Source organism: Papaver somniferum, chromosome 10 (assembly GCF_003573695.1).
Source record: "Papaver somniferum cultivar HN1 chromosome 10, ASM357369v1, whole genome shotgun sequence".
Lineage (NCBI taxonomy): Eukaryota > Viridiplantae > Streptophyta > Magnoliopsida > Ranunculales > Papaveraceae > Papaver > Papaver somniferum.
Genome location: NC_039367.1, coordinates 31,397,060 through 31,419,111, shown reverse-complemented (window position 1 = coordinate 31,419,111; position 22,052 = coordinate 31,397,060). Strand labels below are relative to the sequence as shown.

At 36.5% G+C, this 22,052-nt stretch overlaps 1 pseudogene; it reads left to right on the top strand.

The window, feature by feature from the left end:
* Window positions 1-14,805: 14,805 nt before the first annotated feature.
* LOC113319771 lies at window positions 14,806-14,905 on the top strand (annotated as a pseudogene).
* The last annotated feature ends 7,147 nt before the right edge of the window (window positions 14,906-22,052 follow it).

Here is a 22,052-nt window from a genome sequence, read left to right as displayed (position 1 = left end):
AAAGCAATCTAATATGCCAAGTAGTTCTGACACAACTAAAGATGTTTCATGCTCAGAAGTAAAAACGAAAGTCCCTTATAGTAAAACGGATGTGCCTGAAGTCACCATCACTCAAGGATGTTGCACATCAAGTGGAGGGAAGAAATCTTCTAACGATGATATTAAGACTGTACTATCTAATCATTCTGATGATCAGAAAGTATGTCTTGTATGTGAGACAAAGAGTTCTGTTAAACTAAAGGGAACCTCTAGGTTGAATAAAAACTTCTTGGTTCAACTTCAACACACCTTATACTTAATTCTTAAAGGTGTAACTGACATTCGTATGACTAAACCATTCGGTTTTCGTACCTACCCTGTGTATGTTACCATAAAAGTCAGTTCAATGAGTTCCTCGAACACTCAAGAACAAAACTGACGTCTTAATAAACATCTTCTAAAAGAAGATCGTGTCGTGGTCTCTGGAAACAACGCTGCTCCTGCTGAGAAAGGAAGTCCAGAAGAAAGAAGAAAAATTGATTAAATGAGAGATAATCTGAAAAAGATAATTGAAGGGTAAAAAAAATTTGTCAACAGGTTGTCTTCCTCCTCAAATTAAAAATCTTCTGGTAAGAACTCAAACTATGTCTCATATTTTGATGATAGTAAGTTTTATGATAATTTCTCACATAAAAAGGAGTCCCTCTCTAGATTCAGGAGGAAAAAGAGACTTGACCATAAACACAAATCTCTTGATGATCTTGTGGGTCATACTTAACTAATCACGGGGGTTGAAGAGCTTACTCATAAAAACCTTGTTAAGTAAGATGTGTTAATTTTCAGGTATACTTTTGGCATTTGCATCTATTCAGTTGAACTATGTCCTTATCGTCCATATCTAAGCTTTTTAATTGCAAACTTACTATGCTTAAAGTATTGTTTGTGTCTAAAGTGTCTTCTCATTTCGTTAGGAAGTCGTCTTTTGATTCGATTTTATTTTTGCTACAACTTTGCTAAAAATTGCTTTCCTGAGTTATGTAATTTTTCGAGGCATTTGTTGCAAAAATCCCTGTTGGGATTTATTTTTGGGGTTCAGGTTGTACTCGAACGGATATCCGTGTTCTGAGACGAGTCAACTGTTTAAGAAAACCCTAGAACCCCTTCCCTAAGAGACTCTTAAATATCAACCTATTGAGTTGCAAAAGTCACGTACACATACTCTAGGTTGGTTTCTGGGTTGTCAAGAATGTCTTCTTCATCATCTTGATACAGTGGTTTTGCAAGAGGATTCCTTGATAAAGGTGTTGTTGAGTTCAATAAGAAAAGAACCCTTGTAGATGAAGATCATCCTAATGCTTCATGTTATTTTGCCTATGTTCATGAGGATGCTGAAAAGGATGATATGATTTCTGCTGAAGTTGTTCATGACTTTCTTAAGTACTTTGGGGAAGCAAAACAATAGCTCATTTCTACTCTGAAAAGTGTTAATGCGCTGAAAACTGAGTTGGAAAAGGTTACCCTTGACCTTGGTCTCATAAAATCTCACATCAATGATTTTCATAAAGAGAATCACCTCTCCGATGATGCAATGGATGTTGTCAATCACAAGCTCAAAGACCAGTTGTCTCATGAGGATTCTGAACCGTCCATATGATCTTAGTTCGTATTCTGGAGTCTGTTTTCCTTTAGCTTGTTTTATTTGTTGCCTAATATGTCTTCTTTTTGGTTTAGTTGGAAGAATAACTAGTGCTTGAATAGCAATGATTGTGACTACACATAGCTATTATTTTTCATCTTCTTGTTCTTTTTTAGGTTTATTAGTTTAAATTCTAAAAATATTTGGAGGATGATAAATTGCAGTATTTAATCTTTATGATTTGTTATATTGCAATTTTTTATGGGATATTGGTGTTTACGTCCGTGAACTATGTTGTCCCATATTTTTTCAAAAGTAAATCCGTTCATGATCGGTATTCATGTATTGATTTAAGGATGAATCGACTTCTGACATATACAAAAGTTAAGCCTATATTGTTAATTCTTTGATGGAAGATAGGTTAAAATCTTTTGCGTTCAAGGATTATGTCTATTAAATATCGTTATGCAAATAGTGATGGAAGATAGAATGAATCCTTGTGTATTCCACAATATTGATCTTCACTGATCCATATTTTATGTAATACTGTGAGGATCCGTAATATGTCATATGTTGAGAAAGATACAACCAAGTTGATTAAATTTTGATTAGCTTTGTTGGTTTTTCCGTAAGGTACTTTATGTTGAGCATTCTTGAACTAAATTAATCATCTTGTTTGGTTATTTAGTTAATGCTCCATAAGTCTTTTTATGTCGAGCAAAACAAATGAAAATTAAATTGATTACTTTTGTAATTAGTTTGGTTGTGTATTCCAATTAGATTAATTATGGGTTCTCTTGTAATTAATCTAGTTGAGTATTTTCATACTCTGTAAGATTCCTCTTATGTTGAGTATATGAACTGTAACACCCCGTGTTTTTAGCATGGCGCATGAAAAAGATGCGCCATGACCCGAAATTGAAGCTTCATTAGTGTATCCTTTGCATAGTAAGATGCGTTTGTCTTCCTGTGTTGCATCATTTATGATGCATTAGGCCATTTGGGTCGGTGGCTTTGAGCGTTGCAGCGCAATAATTGCGCACAATCATTGTGCATCAGGACATAGAGGGTTGGCAGAACGAGTAGTGCACAATCATTGTGCATCAGGCTAGAGAGGACTGGCCAAAGGAGTGTTGCACAATCATTGCGATGAATAGTGAAGCAGACATGTCAATATGGTCCCCTTTCCATAATTTTAGAAATGTCAATAAGACATATATAGGGAGGGGTGGTGAGTTGCGAAGTAAAGCAATCATTGCGAGGTAAAGCAATCATTGCGATGAATAGTGAAGCAAGCATGTCAATCTCCTCCTCTTTTATAAGTTGTATAAATGTCAATAAGACATATATAGGGAGGGATGTTGAGTTGAAGATGCATATGCGGACTATGTACCAATTAAGCTTCATAGCTTAGCCGAAAGTGTATAAATGATGCCTAAGGCTCATTTATAGTTTCCTAGATTTGCGAAGAGGTCATTTGATTCTTAGGAATCACTATGCCATGTCACAGACCCGATGATGCATAATCATTGTGCATCATGACGGAACGGCCTATGTGGACTAGGTCATTAACATTTTTTCTAGGCCACGGCCTTGCAAACGAGTTGGTTTGAGTTGATGTCCCTTCGTGGATGAACTACGGTCTGTTCTTGATCCTTTTAGAGTAAGGAAGGGTACGTAGGCATCTGCAATGAGTTGCAGCATTGTCGGTCCAGCACGTTGTCGCTCATATCATCTAATTGCGAGATGATTGCGATAGATTGGCCCCTCATATCATCTAAGCTCGGTATCTCGATACAAGAGATGATTGTGGTCAAGATTGATGAGGCTTAGTTGCATTCCAGCAAGTGGATGCTCATACTTCCTATCAATCTACAAAGAGCAATCTAGAGCCTATCTAGAGGCTAAAAATCCGAGTGTCGAAATTTAGCTCAAGAGGTGTCCATTTCGATTGGAAACAACCCAAAGATGAAGACATGTTGATCTATAGATCCACATGGTCACCAGAATATAGCCAAATTACATCATTGAGGGCCTCAAAATGCCGTTTTTTCCGTTTTAGGAAAGCCTTTGTTTTCTTAATATCCCTTTTGCGGATCAAGGGTGAGTTTGGAACGGTGTGGAAGCTAAGTTAGATGCATCATGCTCCACTAGCATGCCTGTGAGGGAAAATGAACGTGCATTTTCCTCGCTTTGAAGCCCGGACCGTAGCTTCATCACGACGCACCGGGGGAGTTACGGCCTGCGGGGCAACGCGCCAAAGGCGTAATTTTCCGGTCCGTCACATGAACGACTATCCTATTCATTTTCTAATGGTTATGTTAGTCGTATGCTGCATAAGTTCTCCTATGTCGAGCATAATCAATTAAGTTGATCACTTTTGTGTTTAATTTGATTGTGTATTCCGATTAAATTATTCATGGGTTTACTTGTGATTAATTTGATTGATTTTTTGGATATAGAAAATCATTCTCATGGTTTTTGGTGTCCAATCAAAATCCTTCTTTTCTTTTGAAATTAAGGTCGCTCTTGTTGTTCCCTTGGGAATGACATTAAATGGGGGAGAGTTATTTTGAACTTGTGCTTAATGGTCATATCTTGAGGGGTGTGCGGCTATGGAATTTTAAAGGGGTTATCTTGTATCTTTAAACTCCTTGATGATTGCTATTAGCTTCGGCTATATGATTGCATCTAAATTAGATGGTATGTATTTTCTTTTAGTCATGAAATGTCTCTTACGGAAATTTCATTATGATCCCATTCTTGTACCTTTGCCAATTTTATTGACAAAAAGGGGGAGAATTAATATGTAGTTCACACTGCAAATACATATGGTTTTCGGATCATTTTGTAAGGGAGAGAGGTTTCCATGTGAGATGGAGTATTGACTAAGGGGGAGTGATACATATCACCATAGTATTATTGTTGAAGTTGTGACACAATTGGACTTTGACACTGTATAACAATGATCGAGACCGGCGATTTCTCATTGTTATAGCTACAGATCTTCAAATTGGTGATGCTAAACTTACAACCTTTGAGATCATTGGATTACTTGGAAGTGACGAAGATTTCGAGGAATGTTGAAGATTAGACATGTGGAATAAGAGCTATTAAAGTTTCTTTATCTTTTTTTGTATTCCATATGTATTGATAGTTTTGTCACCAAAATTGACAAAGGGGGAGATTGTTAGAGCATTTATCGGTCGAACTCGCATGCGTTGCTATCTCAAGCATGTTTGTCAATGTTAGTGATCAAAACTATAAGTTTTGATTTCTAGTCTACTATAGATAAGTCTCGGACTAGGATAGAAAGTGTAGTTGAGCTCAAGGACTTCATGGCGATACATCATACAAGAAGAATAACTACTCAAGGAACCGGTGGAACTTCTCGACAAAAAGGTATGTGAAGACTTGAACTTATCTGTCACTCAAAAGTCTATCTACTCTATCTCCTACTTCTTGAGACAAAAAGTCGTATGCTATATATAGACTTAGATTATACACATTTGATATTTTGAGCAGAGTATACCTCGCCTATTTATATCTCGAAATATGTGTTGGTAAGCGTTTCGCTTCGACCATGCTTATCTTTACCTAGTGACGAAAGTCATGATATGTTTCAATCACTTTGAAAATTGCTTTGACGAGAAATGGTGTAACAACTATATAACATCCTCTAAGAATGTTTCAATGATTGGAATGAGAGTTTAGATTACATAACCAATGATGGGCATAAGTATTTGCATAAGTCCTATCCCTTGAACCAAAGTTTGCGAACATTGTTGATCAAGAAAAACTGGAAGAATGGCTTGTCGCCAAGTCCGCGAACTCAGTCCGTGAACTGCCGACCTTCTCATCCCGAGAAATTCTGCTAGAGTTGACAAACTTGTTGCATGAGTACCAGTCCGCGAACTGATGGAAAGTCTTTCCCGAGATTTTCTGCTGGAGTTATTAAACTCTGCCTGTTGCTTAAGTCCGCGAACCTAGTGTGCGAACTTAAGAAGGTTATATATCTGAAGATGATTTCTGAACTTAAACTTATAAAGACTAAGGAATGCAATTTTCAAACCGTGTCTATAAAGTTCATGAACCGATTCGAGTGAATCAAATCATCTTTGCTTCAATTGTGTCTTGTATAGTATATAAGATTTCCTTGCAATTGAAAAGCTCTCTAACTAGTTCATTTGAGTCATTTGAACTAGTTATGGTGAAGAAGAATATGGTTGGTATGAAATTCTCATATGGCTAACCTTTTGGTTAATTATTATTGAACCAACAAATGTACACGTTTGGGTACAGTTAACAAACCTAGAAGCGTGCATTTCATTTGTGTATAACATGCAAATTTTTCGATCTAACGGTTGAGAAATATTATCTTGAATCTAAATCAGGTTTTCATCTAACGGTGGATATTGTTTTCTTTGTGACCAAGGCGAAACCTTGATTTCAAAGACTATATAAAGGAGACATCTAGTATTGTGCAAAACTAATCCCCACACTTCACGTGTGATACTAGTTCGCGTGATAGAGTCGTTTATCCTTTAACCTTTAGTTTTCTTCTTCTAAAACCAGGTTAACGACTTAAAAACTTCATTGGGATTGTGAAACCAGACCGATACTACTTTTATCGTAGTTGTGTGATCTGATCTTGCATCTTCTATCGTACAAGTACAATCAGATTGATTGGCTTGAGATTAATATCTCTGATAGGCAAGATATAGAAAGTAGTCACAAATATCTTCGTCTCATTGTTTGTGATTCTGCAACATCTTTTTTCGCTACCATACGATTAAGATTGTTGTGAGGTGATTGATTTATATAGGCTGTTCTTCGGGAACATAAGACCGAATTATCAATTGGTTCATGTTCACCTTGATTATTATCAAAAGACGAAACAAAAACTTTAGGGTTTTTCTGTGGGAGACAGATTGATCCTTTGATAGACTTGTCTGTGTGAGACAGATTTGTTTATTGTCAAAGCCTGTTATTTTGGGCCGTAGAAACTCTTAGTTTTGGATGAGATCAGCTAAGGGAATCAAGTGCGCAGTATCCTGTTGGGATCAGAGGCGTAGGGAGTACAAATATACATTATATCAGTGGGAGACTGATTGGGGTTCAACTACAGTCCAGTCCGAAGTTAGCTTGGAGTAGGCTAGTGTATGTAGCGGCTTAATACAGTGTGTGTTCAATCTGGACTAGGTCCCGGGGTTTTTCTGCATTTGCGCTTTCTTCGTTAACAAAATTTCCTGTGTCTGTGTTATTCAGTTTCCGCATTATATTGTTTTATCTTTATAATTGAAATAATACATGTTGTGCGTTAGATCATCAATTATAGTATTCCAACCTTTGGTTGTTGATCGTCATTAATCGATCCTTGGATATTGGTCTTTGGTACCATCCAAGTTATTCCTTGTATTTGATTAGTACTCATAGTTTCTGTTTGAGGAAATCAAATCAAGAGAGAAAGAGATATAAACTTGTTGATGTACTTTTAATTGATTGAGTCTTGTTGATTCTCTTAAAAGTATATTCGAGTTTGTCCATACAGATTGTTAAGCGAAATATTGGGTGGTGTTGTTAGACCCCCGCTTTTTCAGTGTTTAATAGGAAGATCAAACAACATGGATTACGTAAAATAAATCACAAAAATACTTACAAATTGTTCAATGGAGTAGATAAAGTGGTTAGCGTTCAAGATCCGTTTTTGGATAGCTAGAAAAGAAAGTATCGTATTTTCGATGACTAGGTGCCTATCATGCACTTGTTGAACACTTCTTCCATTAGGATTTCCGAACTCTTTCCTATATTTGTTATGTACCTTTGTCTAAAAGGTTTCGGCATCTACCCTTACGGAGGACTGATGTTTAATTCGAGTCTCGGCATACCATGCTTTGGTGATGGAAAGATCTTCATTTGAATCAAATGATGCCATTTATGATATATGGAGTTATGAAATGAGTAGTTGTGGAGTATATGTAGTGAGAGGGAATAGAATGAGCAATTTTGGGCCAAATGAGGTCAAAGGATGAGGTCTCGATATATAGATAAAGTCCCTAAAGACTTTTTTTTTTTGAAAAAAGTGAAATAATTTGGCATAATCGGTCTTCTCGAAGGTCTGTAAAATCCGATTATGTTTTTATGCCACAAGGAATCGGTCTTTCTTATGACCAACATCAACCGATTAAAGACATGTAAACAATTTGAATTTTCACCGATACTAATCGGTTTATATATATGCGTATGTGACCCGATTGTAACTTGAAAAACATACAGGAAAAATAGCATTTCTAAGGCATGAAGAATCGGATTATACTTAACCCACACATAAACTGATTCCTTTATGGAATACAGATAATCGGTTTATGTTGACATATCGAGTAGCCCGATTGTTGGCATGCCAGGCTAGAATTATTGAGCAACACATAATTATAATTAAAACTTTAAATGCATTAAGTTCAACACCATAATCATCCAAAATACACAACTTAACCATCCCAAAAGAGTGTTAAAAACTTAAAACAACCACAAGTCTCATAAACTTAAAGTTTTAATATCTAAAACTTAAAGAGCAGGAGCACCAGCATCAGCAACACCACCACCATCGGGAGCATTTGCAGCAGAAGCAGCACCACCACCATCAGCAGGAGCACCAACACTAGCAGCAGTACCACCATCAAGAGCAACAGCTTCTGCTTCAGCCATTTATTCCCACATACCTTCCAAAAATCCATGGCGATGCCTCTCAGATGAAATCATGTTTCTCCTTGTCCTAGCGAACCTCATGACCTCATAAACCTCCTCTAATGCAAGCTTGTCTATTATTGCGAGGGCTTGTTCAAGACGGGTCTCACGCACAAAAGCAAACTTATAAAGGCTTCTTTATGGAACTGGTTCTGGTTCCCTAAGAATATCCTCCAAGGTGAGCTCTCGAGTGTAAAACGTTATGTTTCCAAAGTCCATATCTACATAAAAATAAAAAAAAATAAAATCAAGTTAACAATCGGTATATAACTAAACATATGTAATCTGATTCTCAAAAACAAAATACACAAGAATGTCAAACATTAACAATCGGTTTATGTGATACATATATAAAAACCGATTATGGAAAGGAATATGAAGAGACTATCTTAAAAGGTAAATTAACAAGCACAAAAACCCGATTATGGGATCGCATAGTTAAAAAAAAAAATTGTACCCAGAATCGGATTATTCTAAAGCACTTATAAACCGATTCTGGTAATGTATTTTCATATTTCATTTCTAAACCTAGAATCGGTTGATGTTAATCATCATATAAACCGATTACTCTGCATGCTCTTCATCGCCGAAGAACAAAACCCAAAATCGGTTTATTCGATATGTGAACATAAACCGATTTTGGATGTAATTAGAGTTTTTGAGGGACAAAAATTGAAGATTTAAACATGTAAATCAAAGAAGAATGCGAATCATAGAATGGGTTGATGGATATTTACCTTTTTCTTGGTTGGATCGACGATCGTTGGAGAAGATGAAGATTTTTTTTTTATTAGGGTTTCGAGAATTTGGAAAGATTAGGATGAAACTAGAAAGTTTTTTAGGTTTAGGTTTTTTATGTTTTTGGATTTTCTGAAAATGGAAATATTAGTATTTATATGTGATTGTTTTAGGAATTAATGTAGGGATAAATTAGTATTTTTGAAGTTTGGTAGCCCATAGTAATTTGGTGGAGTGGGAAGAGAAATTTGATAGGCCCTAATTTAGCCAGGTTTTTTTTTATTGGATAGAAAAAGAAAGCTAATGATTTAATACAAAATTTTTTTTTTTTTGAAGGAAACAGATTCTTAACTATATTAATCCTCAAAAAAGTTGAGGTGTTGCATAATACAATCAAGTGGTTCATCATGATACCACCATCTGTTTAATAAGTTTGAATTTGCGTATTGAACTAAGTCATGCGCAATTGAGTTTGCGTCTCTAGGAACAGATGCAAAACTAATATCACTAAATTCCTTGACGCGGTCACGAATAGATAAAACCGTAGAACGAATGCTCCATGGAATTGTATTCGTATTCCCTGTTATATCTTTTGGAATTTTGATGTAATTTTGCAGTGGTAAGTAAAGTGTTCATTTCTCGGACTTGTAAAGATATGATTTCAGACTTAATTTTGGTTTCACTTAATGTTACAAGAGACTGGGACTCAGGATTCCACAAATAAATCCATTCATGCGATTCATATAGTTATTCTAGACAATTATAGCTCAAATAGAATATTGACTCTGTTTCTTTGCCAAGGTAGATTTTTGAAAAGCAACGACTGTAAACCTAAAGCATGGGATATCAAAAGACCTAACCTAAGTATAACCCATCAATTCAAATCACAACCGTTCAATAAAAACCATAAAACAATTAATAATCCTTGCAAAAAGTCATGAAAGAATTACATATAATTATCACATGCATGAAATATGGCTTCCTCTGTCATCCCAATGTTGGGGTTTAGCTCCTCATATTAATCATGATCTCAAAATATGTGTTTGTTGCTTAAAAGATGATTAAAAGAGTGAAAAGTAATAACACATACTTTTCGCAACAGTGTATTGGTGTTGCAAAACAGCTGTTACAATGGAACTGTTACAGAAAAACTGTTGCTTTGTCGCTGATTTTAAGACCCTAGAATACGACTGCCGTGCACAGCTTAATATTCTTCAGCTGTTAAAAAACGACACTGTTCTGCGACTGTTTCCCGCGCGTCAATGTTCTTCGCATTCTTCCTCTTCAGCAGCAGCAGAAACAGAGTTTAGTAAAGCTCTGATTTCTTCTTCTCTGGCTCTCCTTAGGTTCCCAAACTCTCGACACCTCTTCTATATGACCCAAGACATCTATTTATATCAAAAATACCGATTAAATCTCTCCCAAATATTCCAAAATATCTTTCCTTCTCTTCATGGCCAAGTTGCGGCAATTTCTTGATTTCTACGCGTTTCTGAGCTTTCCTTTTTATTGTAAACTCTTCCTTAGATAGATACAAATCTTTGGGAAGGTTTACAGCACTTTAATCTCTCTAAAATTCCCTAAAACAGGTCACACACGTGACTTTCCATATTTTCTGTTGTGAGAAAAATCCGTCGTTTGAGCCCAGTCTAATCGATTTAAACACCCATATCAGATTCCTAGACCCATAAGGAGTCTATCCTATGAAAATCAGAGGTTTAATCGACCTCAAACTCCTCCAAATCACGATTGCCAAAACTGTTCTTCACTGCACCTATTTTCCCGCCAAAACCTGGTTTTTGAAATGTTGAAGATGGTTGCCCCTTATCCAGAGTAGGGGTGCGATTAGCAACTGCATGGAAATGGGATGCCCCTTAGTAATTAGGTTACCCCTTATCCAAAGTGAGAGTCCGAATAGCAAATGTCCTCCCATGAACGTAAAAAACACTTTTCGAGCCAATTTCGCCGCAAAATCTTATTTTTCCAAAAACACCTACAAAGACATAAAAAGACAAAATAAATACAAAATCGAGCACTAACAATATATACAATTGAGATTATATCAGACACAAAAATGTGTCTATCAAATACCCCCAAACCTATTATTTGCTAGTCCTTGAGCAAAAATAAAATAGAAATAAAATCCTAACTTACTGTCGCAGGCATCGTCTATTGCATTTAGCGTATGCAATAAGCCTTTAAATCCCTAGGTGTCCCTAGTGGCGGAGCGTTGTCTCCGGACGGCTTACCAGAGGTATACCCACAAAACCTTTATACTCCAGACCCTAGCTATCTACACAGAACCTTGGAAGGCACTAAAGAATCTCCTATGTTGGCATACTTATTGACTACAGGAGGAAGTACCCTGATGCGAAATTCCAATTGATGTACACGAGTTCGCACTCAAGCATACTAAAATTCATATATAAGTGACAGAGCTCTACTCAGATAGTCGCACTATGGACATCAATATCCGGAGTCAAAACTAATCACATGGATAGATCAAGAAGATGGATATAGAGAAAAACATAGATATTTTTGATGTTTACTAGGTGAACGGTGTTTCTCATATCTGTCTGAAGGCCTCCGCCAAAATGAACCTATCCTAATGGACTGAGATACTAGTCTGACTAATATCAACACACTGGCATATACAAGGGAATCAGTGATTGATAATCCTAACTCTAGGTCAACACAACTGGCATATACAAGGGTTTCAGTGGTTGACTTTATTGAATTTATTCCAGTTGGTCTGATGGTCTGGTCTCAATTTCTCTTTTTTTTTTCTTTCTTTTTCTTTTCAATTTTTTTTTCAATTTTTTTTTTGTATCTCAATCACTCTAATTCACCCTAGCATTGGTAACAACTTGAATCGTGAGCCCCACCTAATCACTTAGAGAAACATAGTTTAAAAACAAAACAAAATAAAAACAAAAGTGAAAAGGACTCAACGAGATATGGTGAAACTATCATGTTATTTCTAACACCTGAGCTCTGTGCTTTTGTGAATAGACTCTTTAGATGTTGCCATCTAGTCAGAATGGTTCCTCAACTCCTACAACCAAAATGCTTCCATCCACTTAGATTGGTTAGTGCCATCCTTAATAGGCATAAATTATTAGGCTCTGGAGTTTAATTATGCAACTAAAAAGTTTCTCCTATACCCCCAAACTTAAATCTAACATTTTCTTCAATGTTCTAAAGATCAAATTAAAAGCATGAACAAGGAGAAACTGTTACCATTTGAAGCAAAAGAGATAAGGAAAGATATTACCGTGTTGCATGAGAATGGGTTACCTCCCAAGAAGTGCTAAGTTTAATGTCTTCAGCCAGACATTACGTACCTATAAAATGGCTAATTACCCTTTCAAATCGTATATCAATAGTCGAAACAACTGTGGATCATCAAAACCAAATAATACTGCCACTAAAATGAGACAACTGCAGAGGATCAGAAAAAAGAACAAACAGAGCACAACCTTATCGAAAGTTTCTTGCAAGACAACTGTATCTATCTGGAACGACCAATGGGGCTTCATATGAGTGTCTTGACAAACATATTCATCCGAATAACGGGTTTCTAATAGCTTAGTTTCTTCCTGGACAGTATCAGGGGGATCGGGTTGTGGAGTCTGAAAAGACTCAAGTAATACCTCAGATGTGTTAGGCTCAAATCCCAAGTTAGGAACTTCTAATAGGGATACTTGACAATCATTACCCCCAAACTTATTATAACCACTACTCTCCGTAAACCCTAGCACTATTTCTTGAATTTCCGGATCTTCAGAGTCTTTAAAATACTCAAGAGCGTCTTCTAGATCACTACCCCCAAACTTAGGGTAATAACTACTCTCAGAAAGACCTAACATTATTTCCTGAATTTCTAGGTCTGTAGAGTCCTTAAAATATTCGAGAGATTCTTCTAGTTCTAAAGTCTGGTCATCTAACTGACCTAAGAGAATTGTCTCATCAAATTCATCTAGAGAATCACAAAATAAAGTGTTATCCCAATTATCCTAAACTAGATCCTGAACCAAAGTGCTAATCATATTCACTTCCTCTAAATCATCAGAAGGTTGTCTAGTAACATTAAAGACATTTAGTTCAGTGGTCATATTACCAAAGGATATGTTCATAAGTCCGGTTCTACAGTTGATGACAGCGTTAGCTGTGGCTAAGAATGGGCGACCTAAAATCACCGGTATTTGAGCACTAAGATCCTGAACAGGCTGAGTATCTAGAACAACAAAATCCACTGGATAAATAAATTTATCAACCTAAATCAGAACATCCTGTATGACACCACGAGGTACTTTGACAGACCTATCAGCTAATTGTAATGTCATTTTAGTCGGTTTCAACTTACCAAGACCTAGATGGTTGTATACATGATATGTGAGTAAGTTCACACTAACTCCTAAGTCAAGCAATGCCTTATCCACTAAATAATTACCGATCACACAAGATATAGTAGCGCATCCAGGGTCTTTATACTTAGGGTATGTTTGATTCAGAATGATCGAACTTACCTGACCATCTAAAAAGGTTTTCTTATGGACATTAAGCTTACGCTTTCGTGTACAAAGATCTTTAAGGAACTTGGCATAAGCAGGCATTTGCCTAATTTCTTCTAAAAAAGGTATATTAATGTTTACCTGCTTAAATATCTCCATTATTTCGTTCAAAGTCGTCTCTCTCTTTGTTGGAGCTAACAACTGTGGGAATGGGGCTCTAGGCATAAAATGAGCCCTATCAGGAACCGAATTGGCATCACTAGAAATTTTGTCAGTCTCTTCAGCTAGTGGCTCCTGCTGGTCCTCTTGGGGACTAGAATGGGAATTAAGAGGGGGGTCTACAGTATGTCCACTATTAGGCATGGCTACCTTATTGTCTACCGTTTTACCATTTCTAAGGGTTGTGACAGAGTTCACTTGATTAAATGTTTTCTCTCCTCTAGGATTGGGTATTGGTTGACTAGGGAACTTATCTTTTTCTCTTAGAGAATCATGGATCAAACTAACCTGGTCTTTCAGTTCGGAAATAGCCTGACTGTTTTCTTGTCTTATCCTATTACTAGCTTGTAGACTATGTTCTACTGATAACTGAAACTTTGCAGTCTGCTGAGTTAACAAGGCGAGAGAGTCCTCTAAACTGATGATCTTCTTATCCGAAGGGTTTTGAAACTGTATTTGACCTGAAGGATTCTTAGTATAGCCAAAACCTGGGGAGCATTAGAATTACTAAACTGACCTTGACTCCGGCCCTTAGACCATGAAAGGTTTGGATGGTTTCTCCAACCAGGGTTATAGGTTTTCGAATATGGGTCAATCTTCTGAGAGTTATCAAATATAGTGTTATTGTAAAGAGCATTGGCTTTCTCTTCCATAGCTCGTCCTTCCCAAAAAGGCTCTATTCTACTAATAGTATGACCCAATTCTAAGGCTTCTAACCTTTTTGCTATCGCTGCAATTTTGGAATCTGATTCATATCCTTCTACCTTATTAACGTTTCCTCTACCTAGAAGAATTTTTTTCTGAGGTGCCCTACTATTTTCCCATTGCTGGGTTTTTTCGGTGATTTCATTAAAAAATTCCATCGCCGCATCAACAGTTTTGTTTTCAAATCCACCAGTGCATAGAGACTCCACCATGGTCGTTGTGGAATAATCTAAACCCTCATAAAGGATCTGAACTAGCCTAACCTTTTCTAAACCATGATGAGGACACTGGGATAATAAATCATTGAACCTTTCCAAATACCTATATAAAGATTCTCCCTCTTGTTGTGAAAATGTGCATATTTGCGTCCTAATAGACGATGTTTTGTGCCTAGGGAAAAACTTATTGAAAAAGGAAGATGTAAGTTGTTCATATATCTCAAATGAGTCGGAGTCCAAACTATATAGCCACGACTTGGCCTTATCTTTCAGGGAAAATGGGAATAACCTAAGTTTCAAAGCATCATCATCTAAGCCTCTAATTCTTAGAGTACCACAAATTTCCTCAAAATCCCTAACATGGAAATAAGGGTTTTCATTTTCTTTTCCTAAAAAGATTGGGAGCATCTGTAAGGTCCCAGGTTTCAGTTTATAGGTTTCCTCCGTTTCAGCTAACTTAATACACGAAGGACGAGTAGTCCTAGTCGGATTAAACAAAGCTTTTAAAGTTGCCATTTCTGGCACTATTGGAATATTAGGGATTGTCTCCTCAAGCGGACGTTCAAAAACGGACTCTTCAAAAATCGTACTTTCTAAATTGAGGTAATCGAGACGTTTAGAAATACTAGGTTTATCTACCTAGGGTGTCTCTTTTACGTTCAGGCATGCAAAAGAATAAGGAAGGGGATTATATTCAATCACAAAACAAGGCTGACTCAACCAAATCAAACCTATTGATTTCTAGCAAACAAAAAGCATGATGGCTCCACTTAGATTGTTTTATAGATTAGCTTCTAATCCTTCGAAAGGGAATTCGTTACAATTTAAGCAAACCCCTCTGGAATCAATCCGAGTTAAAGTAAGTTGAATAGAGGCGAGGGAATCTCGGTGGAGCTTTGATACCCAAGGCCTCACCGGTATTACAAGGCGGCGCAGTCACGCATTCAACTTACAGAAACCGTCAAGAACTTCGAAGTATGCTTAAAAGAGTAACCAATATTTTTCGAATGACTTTTCTGTTAAGCTCGTTACCCTATCGGTATCGTTCTAGTCAAAATTTTAGGCTTAGGTTCGCGTAGGTTACGTGTTCCTAAAGCGGGCAAGAAGAGAACAGTGATGAAAGACGAACCCTTATCTTGTATGGCCAGGCCTTGACTTTTACTAGAGAAATAAATGTCCGTATCCAGTCCTCAACATATATGCATACGAAGGAGTCCAGTAACTCGCTGACAGGAGATTCGCGAGTGTTTAGAATCTTACCTCCCGTTCCAGACGGGGGATGAATCGGTTGTAGTCGACTCGGGCCACTGACTCCTATGTCAGTGTACGAACCCAAGGTGCAGAGACAATATCGTAATTGTCCTCATTCTCTGCAAACAGTTGATATTTAATACTACCCTTCTGTAGGGTTTAAAAATAATGTCCAAGTTGTCCAAAAAGAAAAGAAAATTACAAAAATAATAAATAAACCCTAATACAGTTTCTAAAAATAAAACAAAATAACTATGTACAAAATTTTCTTCTTCACTCCTTTGGATTCCTCTTTTCTTTCCTTCTTTTGCGATGCTTTCCTTTTATAGCAATTTTTCTTTCCTTGTAGCTTCTCTCCAAATCTGAAAAGAATAGAAAATACCAAAACGCGTAAAAAAAGAACAAAAAATAATAAAAATAAACCTAAAACAAATCTAAATACGAATCCCCGGCAGTGGCGCCAAAAATTGATGTAATTTTGCAGTGGTAAGTAAAGTGTTCGTTTCTCGGACTTGTAAAGATATGATTTCAGACTTAATTTTGGTTTCACTTAATGTTACAAGAGACTGGGATTCAGGATTCCACCAATAAATCCATTCATGCGATTCATATAGTTATTCTAGACAATTATAGCTCAAATAGAATATTGACTCTGTTTCTTTGCCAAGGTAGATTTTTGAAAAGCAACGACTGTAAACCTAAAGCATGGGATATCAAAAGACTTAACCTAAGTATAACCCATCAATTGAAATCACAACCGTTCAATAAAAACCATAAAACAATTAATAATCCTTGCAAAAAGTCATGAAAGAATTAAATATAATTACCACATGCAAGAAATATGGATTCCTCTGTCACCCAGTGTTGGGGTTTAGCTCCTCATATTAATCATGATCTCAAAATATGTGTTTGCTGCTCAAAAGATGATTAAAAGAGTGAAAAGTAATAACACAGACTGTTCGCAACAGTGTATTGGTGTTGCAAAACAGCTGTTACAATGGAACTGTTACAGAAAAATTGTTGCTTTGTCACTGATTTTAAGACCCTAGAATACGACTGCCCTGCACAACTTAATATTCTTTAGATGTTAAACAACGACACTGTTCTGCGACTGTTTCCCGCGCGTCAATGTTCTTCGCATTCTTCCTCTTCAGCAGCAGCAGAAACAGAGTTTAGTAAAGCTCTGATTTCTTCTTCTCTGGCTCTCCTTAGGTTCCCAAACTCTCGACACCTCTTCTATATGACCCAAGACATCTATTTATATCAAAAATACCGATTAAATCTCTCCCAAATATTCCAAAATATCTTTCCTTCTCTTCATGGCCAAGTTGCGGCAATTTCTTGTTTTAGAATTTCTACGCGTTTCTGAGCTTTCCTTTTTATTCTAAACTCTTCCATAGATAGATGCAAATCTTTGGGAAGGTTTACAACACTTTAATCTCTCTAAAATTTCCTAAAACAGGTCACACACGTGACTTTCCATATTTTCTGTTTTGAGAAAAATCCGTCGATTGAGCCCAGTCTAATCGATTTAAACACCCATATCAGATTCCTAGACCCATAAGGAGTCTATCCTATGAAAATCAGAGGTTTAATCGACCTCAAACTCCTCCAAATCACGATTGCCAAAACTGTTCTTCACTGCACCTATTTTCCCGCCAAAACCTGGTTTTTGAAATGTTGAAGATGGTTGCCCCTTATCCAGAATAGGGGTGCCATTAGCAACTGCATGGAAATGGGATGCCCCTTAGTAATTAGGTTACCCCTTATCCAAAGTGAGAGTCCGAATAGCAAATGTCCTCCCATGAATGCAAAAAACACTTTTCGAGCCAATTTCGCCGCAAAATCTTATTTTTCCAAAAATACCTACAAAGACATAAAAAGCCAAAATAAATACAAAATCGAGCACTAACAATATATACAATCGAGATTATATCAGACACAAAAATGTTTCTATCAAATTTCATCTGCATCACCTTCCACAATTACTCTAGAAAGTTGCAACCTTTTCGCCAGCTGAATTCCAAACCCATAAGCTTTTGCTTCCGCTACTGCAGCTGAGTAAGTATCGAAACATAAAGCACCACTTCCCATATGACATCCATCAGAATCTACTGCCACCGCTGCCACGTCAACCTTTCCATTATTAAAAGCAGCATCAATATTTATCTTCACAAAAGAGGTCAGAGGAGGTTCCCAAACTTCCGTTGTACTATTATTTACTTCCATGCCTGAGCAGAAATTCAGCGCGCGATGTAAATCAAAACTCTTGAAGTCTTCCAGAGATTTGTGAATGTAGATATTAACTAAAGCCTGAATGTTGTTGAATATCAAATCGTTTCTTGTCTTCCAAATATTCCACAGTATACAGGCTCCCAAGTTTAGTATAATTCCTTGGTCTTGATAAGAAACCCAATACTCAATGGTTTGCAGAATATTTTCACCCTGAATCTCTATAAGAATTGGACTTTCCTGAAAAACTGCTAATGCAAGCTGATAGTTAAATAGAAGATGGAATCCAGTTTCTTCCACCATACTACAGAGAGGGCATATATTCTGAACCTGATGATTTGAGTTCTTAAGATTTGTGTACACAAAAAGACCTTCATGAAGATCATTCCATAAAAAATCCTGAATTTTGGGTTGTATTTTTATTTTCTTCCAAAAACTTTTCCATGGAAATTTTGCCATGCACACAAGAATTCATAGGAATATTGTCAGACAATAACTTGTAACTTGACTTGGCACTAAATTTTCCTGAAGGAGCTTTTAACCAAATTAAATTATCTTGGACTTCCTCATCTTGGGGTATGTAAATACTTGAAATAATATCCACCTGATCTTGTGGAAAAAGTTCCGTTAGTAAATCAATATCCCAAGGTTTTTCACCTTGTAAAAAGAGATCTGATACCCAAGTAACCTGAATATTTGAAATTTGAATCCTTGTTGGTCTAAATCCAGGAAAATTAAGAATCCGCGGATCTTTCCAAATATTAATCGAATCTCCAGAACCTATAAACCAACAACAATTGTTTCGGAGAGTATCTCTGACATCTAACATGTCTTTCCAAGTATTTGAGTCTCCCGGCATTGACTGGTAATCCCAGAAAGAAGTATGTTGTAGATACTTTGAGTGAAAAAGTTGCACCCAAGTTGTATCTTGACCAGTTAGGAATCTCCAGAAAAGTTTTATAACAAGTGATTGATTCACCAGTTCCATATTCCGAATGCCTAAACCTCCATCCTCTTTAGACTTCATTGCTTTCTCCCATTTAAAGAAATACTGTTTTCTTGTGTGTATATCATGACCCCAATAAAAAGATCTATGAGTTTGTGTTAACTTTTTTGTAGCTCCTTTAGAGAGAATATAGGTTCCCATTAAGAAATTTGGAATAGTTGGTAAAACACTTTTGCGTAATACCGTTCTCACCACCTGATTGACGAAGTATGATCTCCATTATGATAACTTAGCATCATACTATGAATTTAGAGGTTCAAAAGTATCAATACTACGATCAGGCTTTAACATATGTATTCCCAAATATTTTTCTTTTATCTGCATCTCATTGACACCCAGTTTCTGAATAGTCATATATTTGTCAGGCACCGTGCAACCTTTACTGAAATGGACTGAAGACTTTGAGGAATTGATAAATTGTCCAGAAAAGGATGAGTATGTATCAATGATGAGTTTTAATTGATCTATATTCTCCTCTGAGTTTTTCCCAAAAAAGAATAAATCATCAGCGAACATTAGATGACTTATAACTGGATATTGAGGATTAATCCTGTAACCATTGTAAAGACTTGTGCTTTCAAATTTTTCCATAACAAGTGATAACCCCTGAGAGCAGACGATAAACAAAGAGGGTGACAAAGGACATTCCTGACGTAATCCTATGCCACTCACAAAGTTTCTATAAGGAGCACCATGTAACATGAATAGAAAAAGATGATGTAGTTACACAATTCATTATGAGATTATGAGCGTGATCATGAATAACCATCTGATGCAGCATATAATCCAGAAAAGACCATGAAACTCTATCATACGCCTTCGACATATCCACTTTTAAAGCAAAGAAGCCTTGTTTAGGTTTTGACTTATTCGTGGAATGAAAAATCTCTTTTGCTATTACAATATTGTTTGTAATTTGTCTATTTTACACAAAAGCATTCTGTGATCAAGATATAAATAAACCTAGATATGTACTAACCCTAATAGCAAGGATTTTAGCCATAATCTTATATAGCATGTTACATAATGCTATTAGTCTATATTCTATAGAAGAAATTGGATTTTTGACTTTTGGAGTAAGACATAAATGGGTGTGGTTTATCTTACTTGGTATGATTCTGGAGATGAATGTTTGTTGTATATATTTTATAATATCTTCTCCAATGATAGTCCAACACTTCTTATAAAACACCACTGGATAGCCATTCGGTCCTGGAGAGCCATGAGAATTCATCTTCCGCACCACCTTCCATATTTCAGCACTTGATGGAGTAGCAGAGATAGAAGTGTTTGATTCTGATTCCATAAAGTATTGAGAGTGTTGCATATTTGAAGGTAAATTGGTGTTAGTATCTTCTTGAAACAGGGTTTTGAAGAAAGAATCAGTTCCTCTGCTATATCTGTTGGAGTTGTAAGCCATTGCTGAGAATTTTGAATACAAGAAATGTTATTATTTTTTCTTATTTGTTGAACAGACAAATGGACTTGTTTTGTGTTACGATTACCATTCTTCCACCACACCTGCTTCATTCTTTGCTCCCAATATGTTGCTTCCATTAGAATATATTCATTTAGATATTTAGAAATTCTCTTTTCTTTTTGGAGAGAAGATGGAGAAGGAGGCAAACTCTGTTGTTGTAGCAATGTTTTCTTCAATCTTCTTATTTTGTTCTTGATACAACCAATTTTCTCTTTACTCCAATTTTTAAGAAATCTACCTAAGGATCCCAGTTTTGAAACCAAATCATCCGATAGATTTATTTTCCAGTTATCCAAAACCAATTTGACAAAATCAGGATGAGCACACCAATAAGCTTCAAATTTGTATGAAGGAGGATTTCTTTGAATATTTCTCTTTGTATTTAAGATTATCGGAGAGTGCTCACTTGAGAGTCTTGGTAAATGCTGAATACCAGCATTCTCAAATAAGAGACACCAATCCGGAGAAGCAATTACTCTATCAAGTCTTTTTCTTATGAGACTTTGATATTGTCTCCCACTACTCCATGTATAAGCCGGACCAGAGTAACCCAAATCTAATAAATGGCTTGCATGAATAAAACCATTAAAATTAGAGATAGTACTATTTAGAGATTGATCACCTCCATGTTTTTTTGTTAACGAAGAAACAGTATTAAAATATCTTATCTAGAATTTTGGGCCAGCTACATGTTGAGAATAGATGGATAAACTCTGCCAGAATTGAGCTATATCTAATCTATTTAGAGGACCATGCAGAAAACAAGTTCCATGAAGGATAAGGGACGGATTGTTTAACTTGTAGATGAATAAGATTTTTTGAGAAGGATATAACCTCTGCATTAATGTCATCTTTCCATAGCAACCATAAACCACCACTACGAACAACCACAGGCACTATACAATGATTATTGTAACCCAAACGACGAATGAGAGGAAGAGAATCCGTTTCAGAAAGTTTTGTTTCTGATAAAAATACTATATCTGGATTTGAACTTCTCAGGAAAGATTTTAATGTTTGAACTGTTGGGTCATTTCCTAACCCCCCAACAATTCCAGGCAAAGACTAACATGGACCGTGCGGCCTATTAGGGCTAGCCTCCACCTCCCATGGATCATCTGAATCCTCCTCGATTCTTATAGCCATCTTTGATTGTAGATCTCCAAAATTGATGCATGATCCATCATGCATTCGTTTAGCGCCTCTTGTATCTCTAATGGAAGTTGATTTCGAAACAGAGGCATTGCAAAATTCTCTATCCATCTATTTCCGTTCACTCCCCCTGGCAGTCTTGGTTGATAGTCGGGTACTCCATAAAATCCGTCCACTG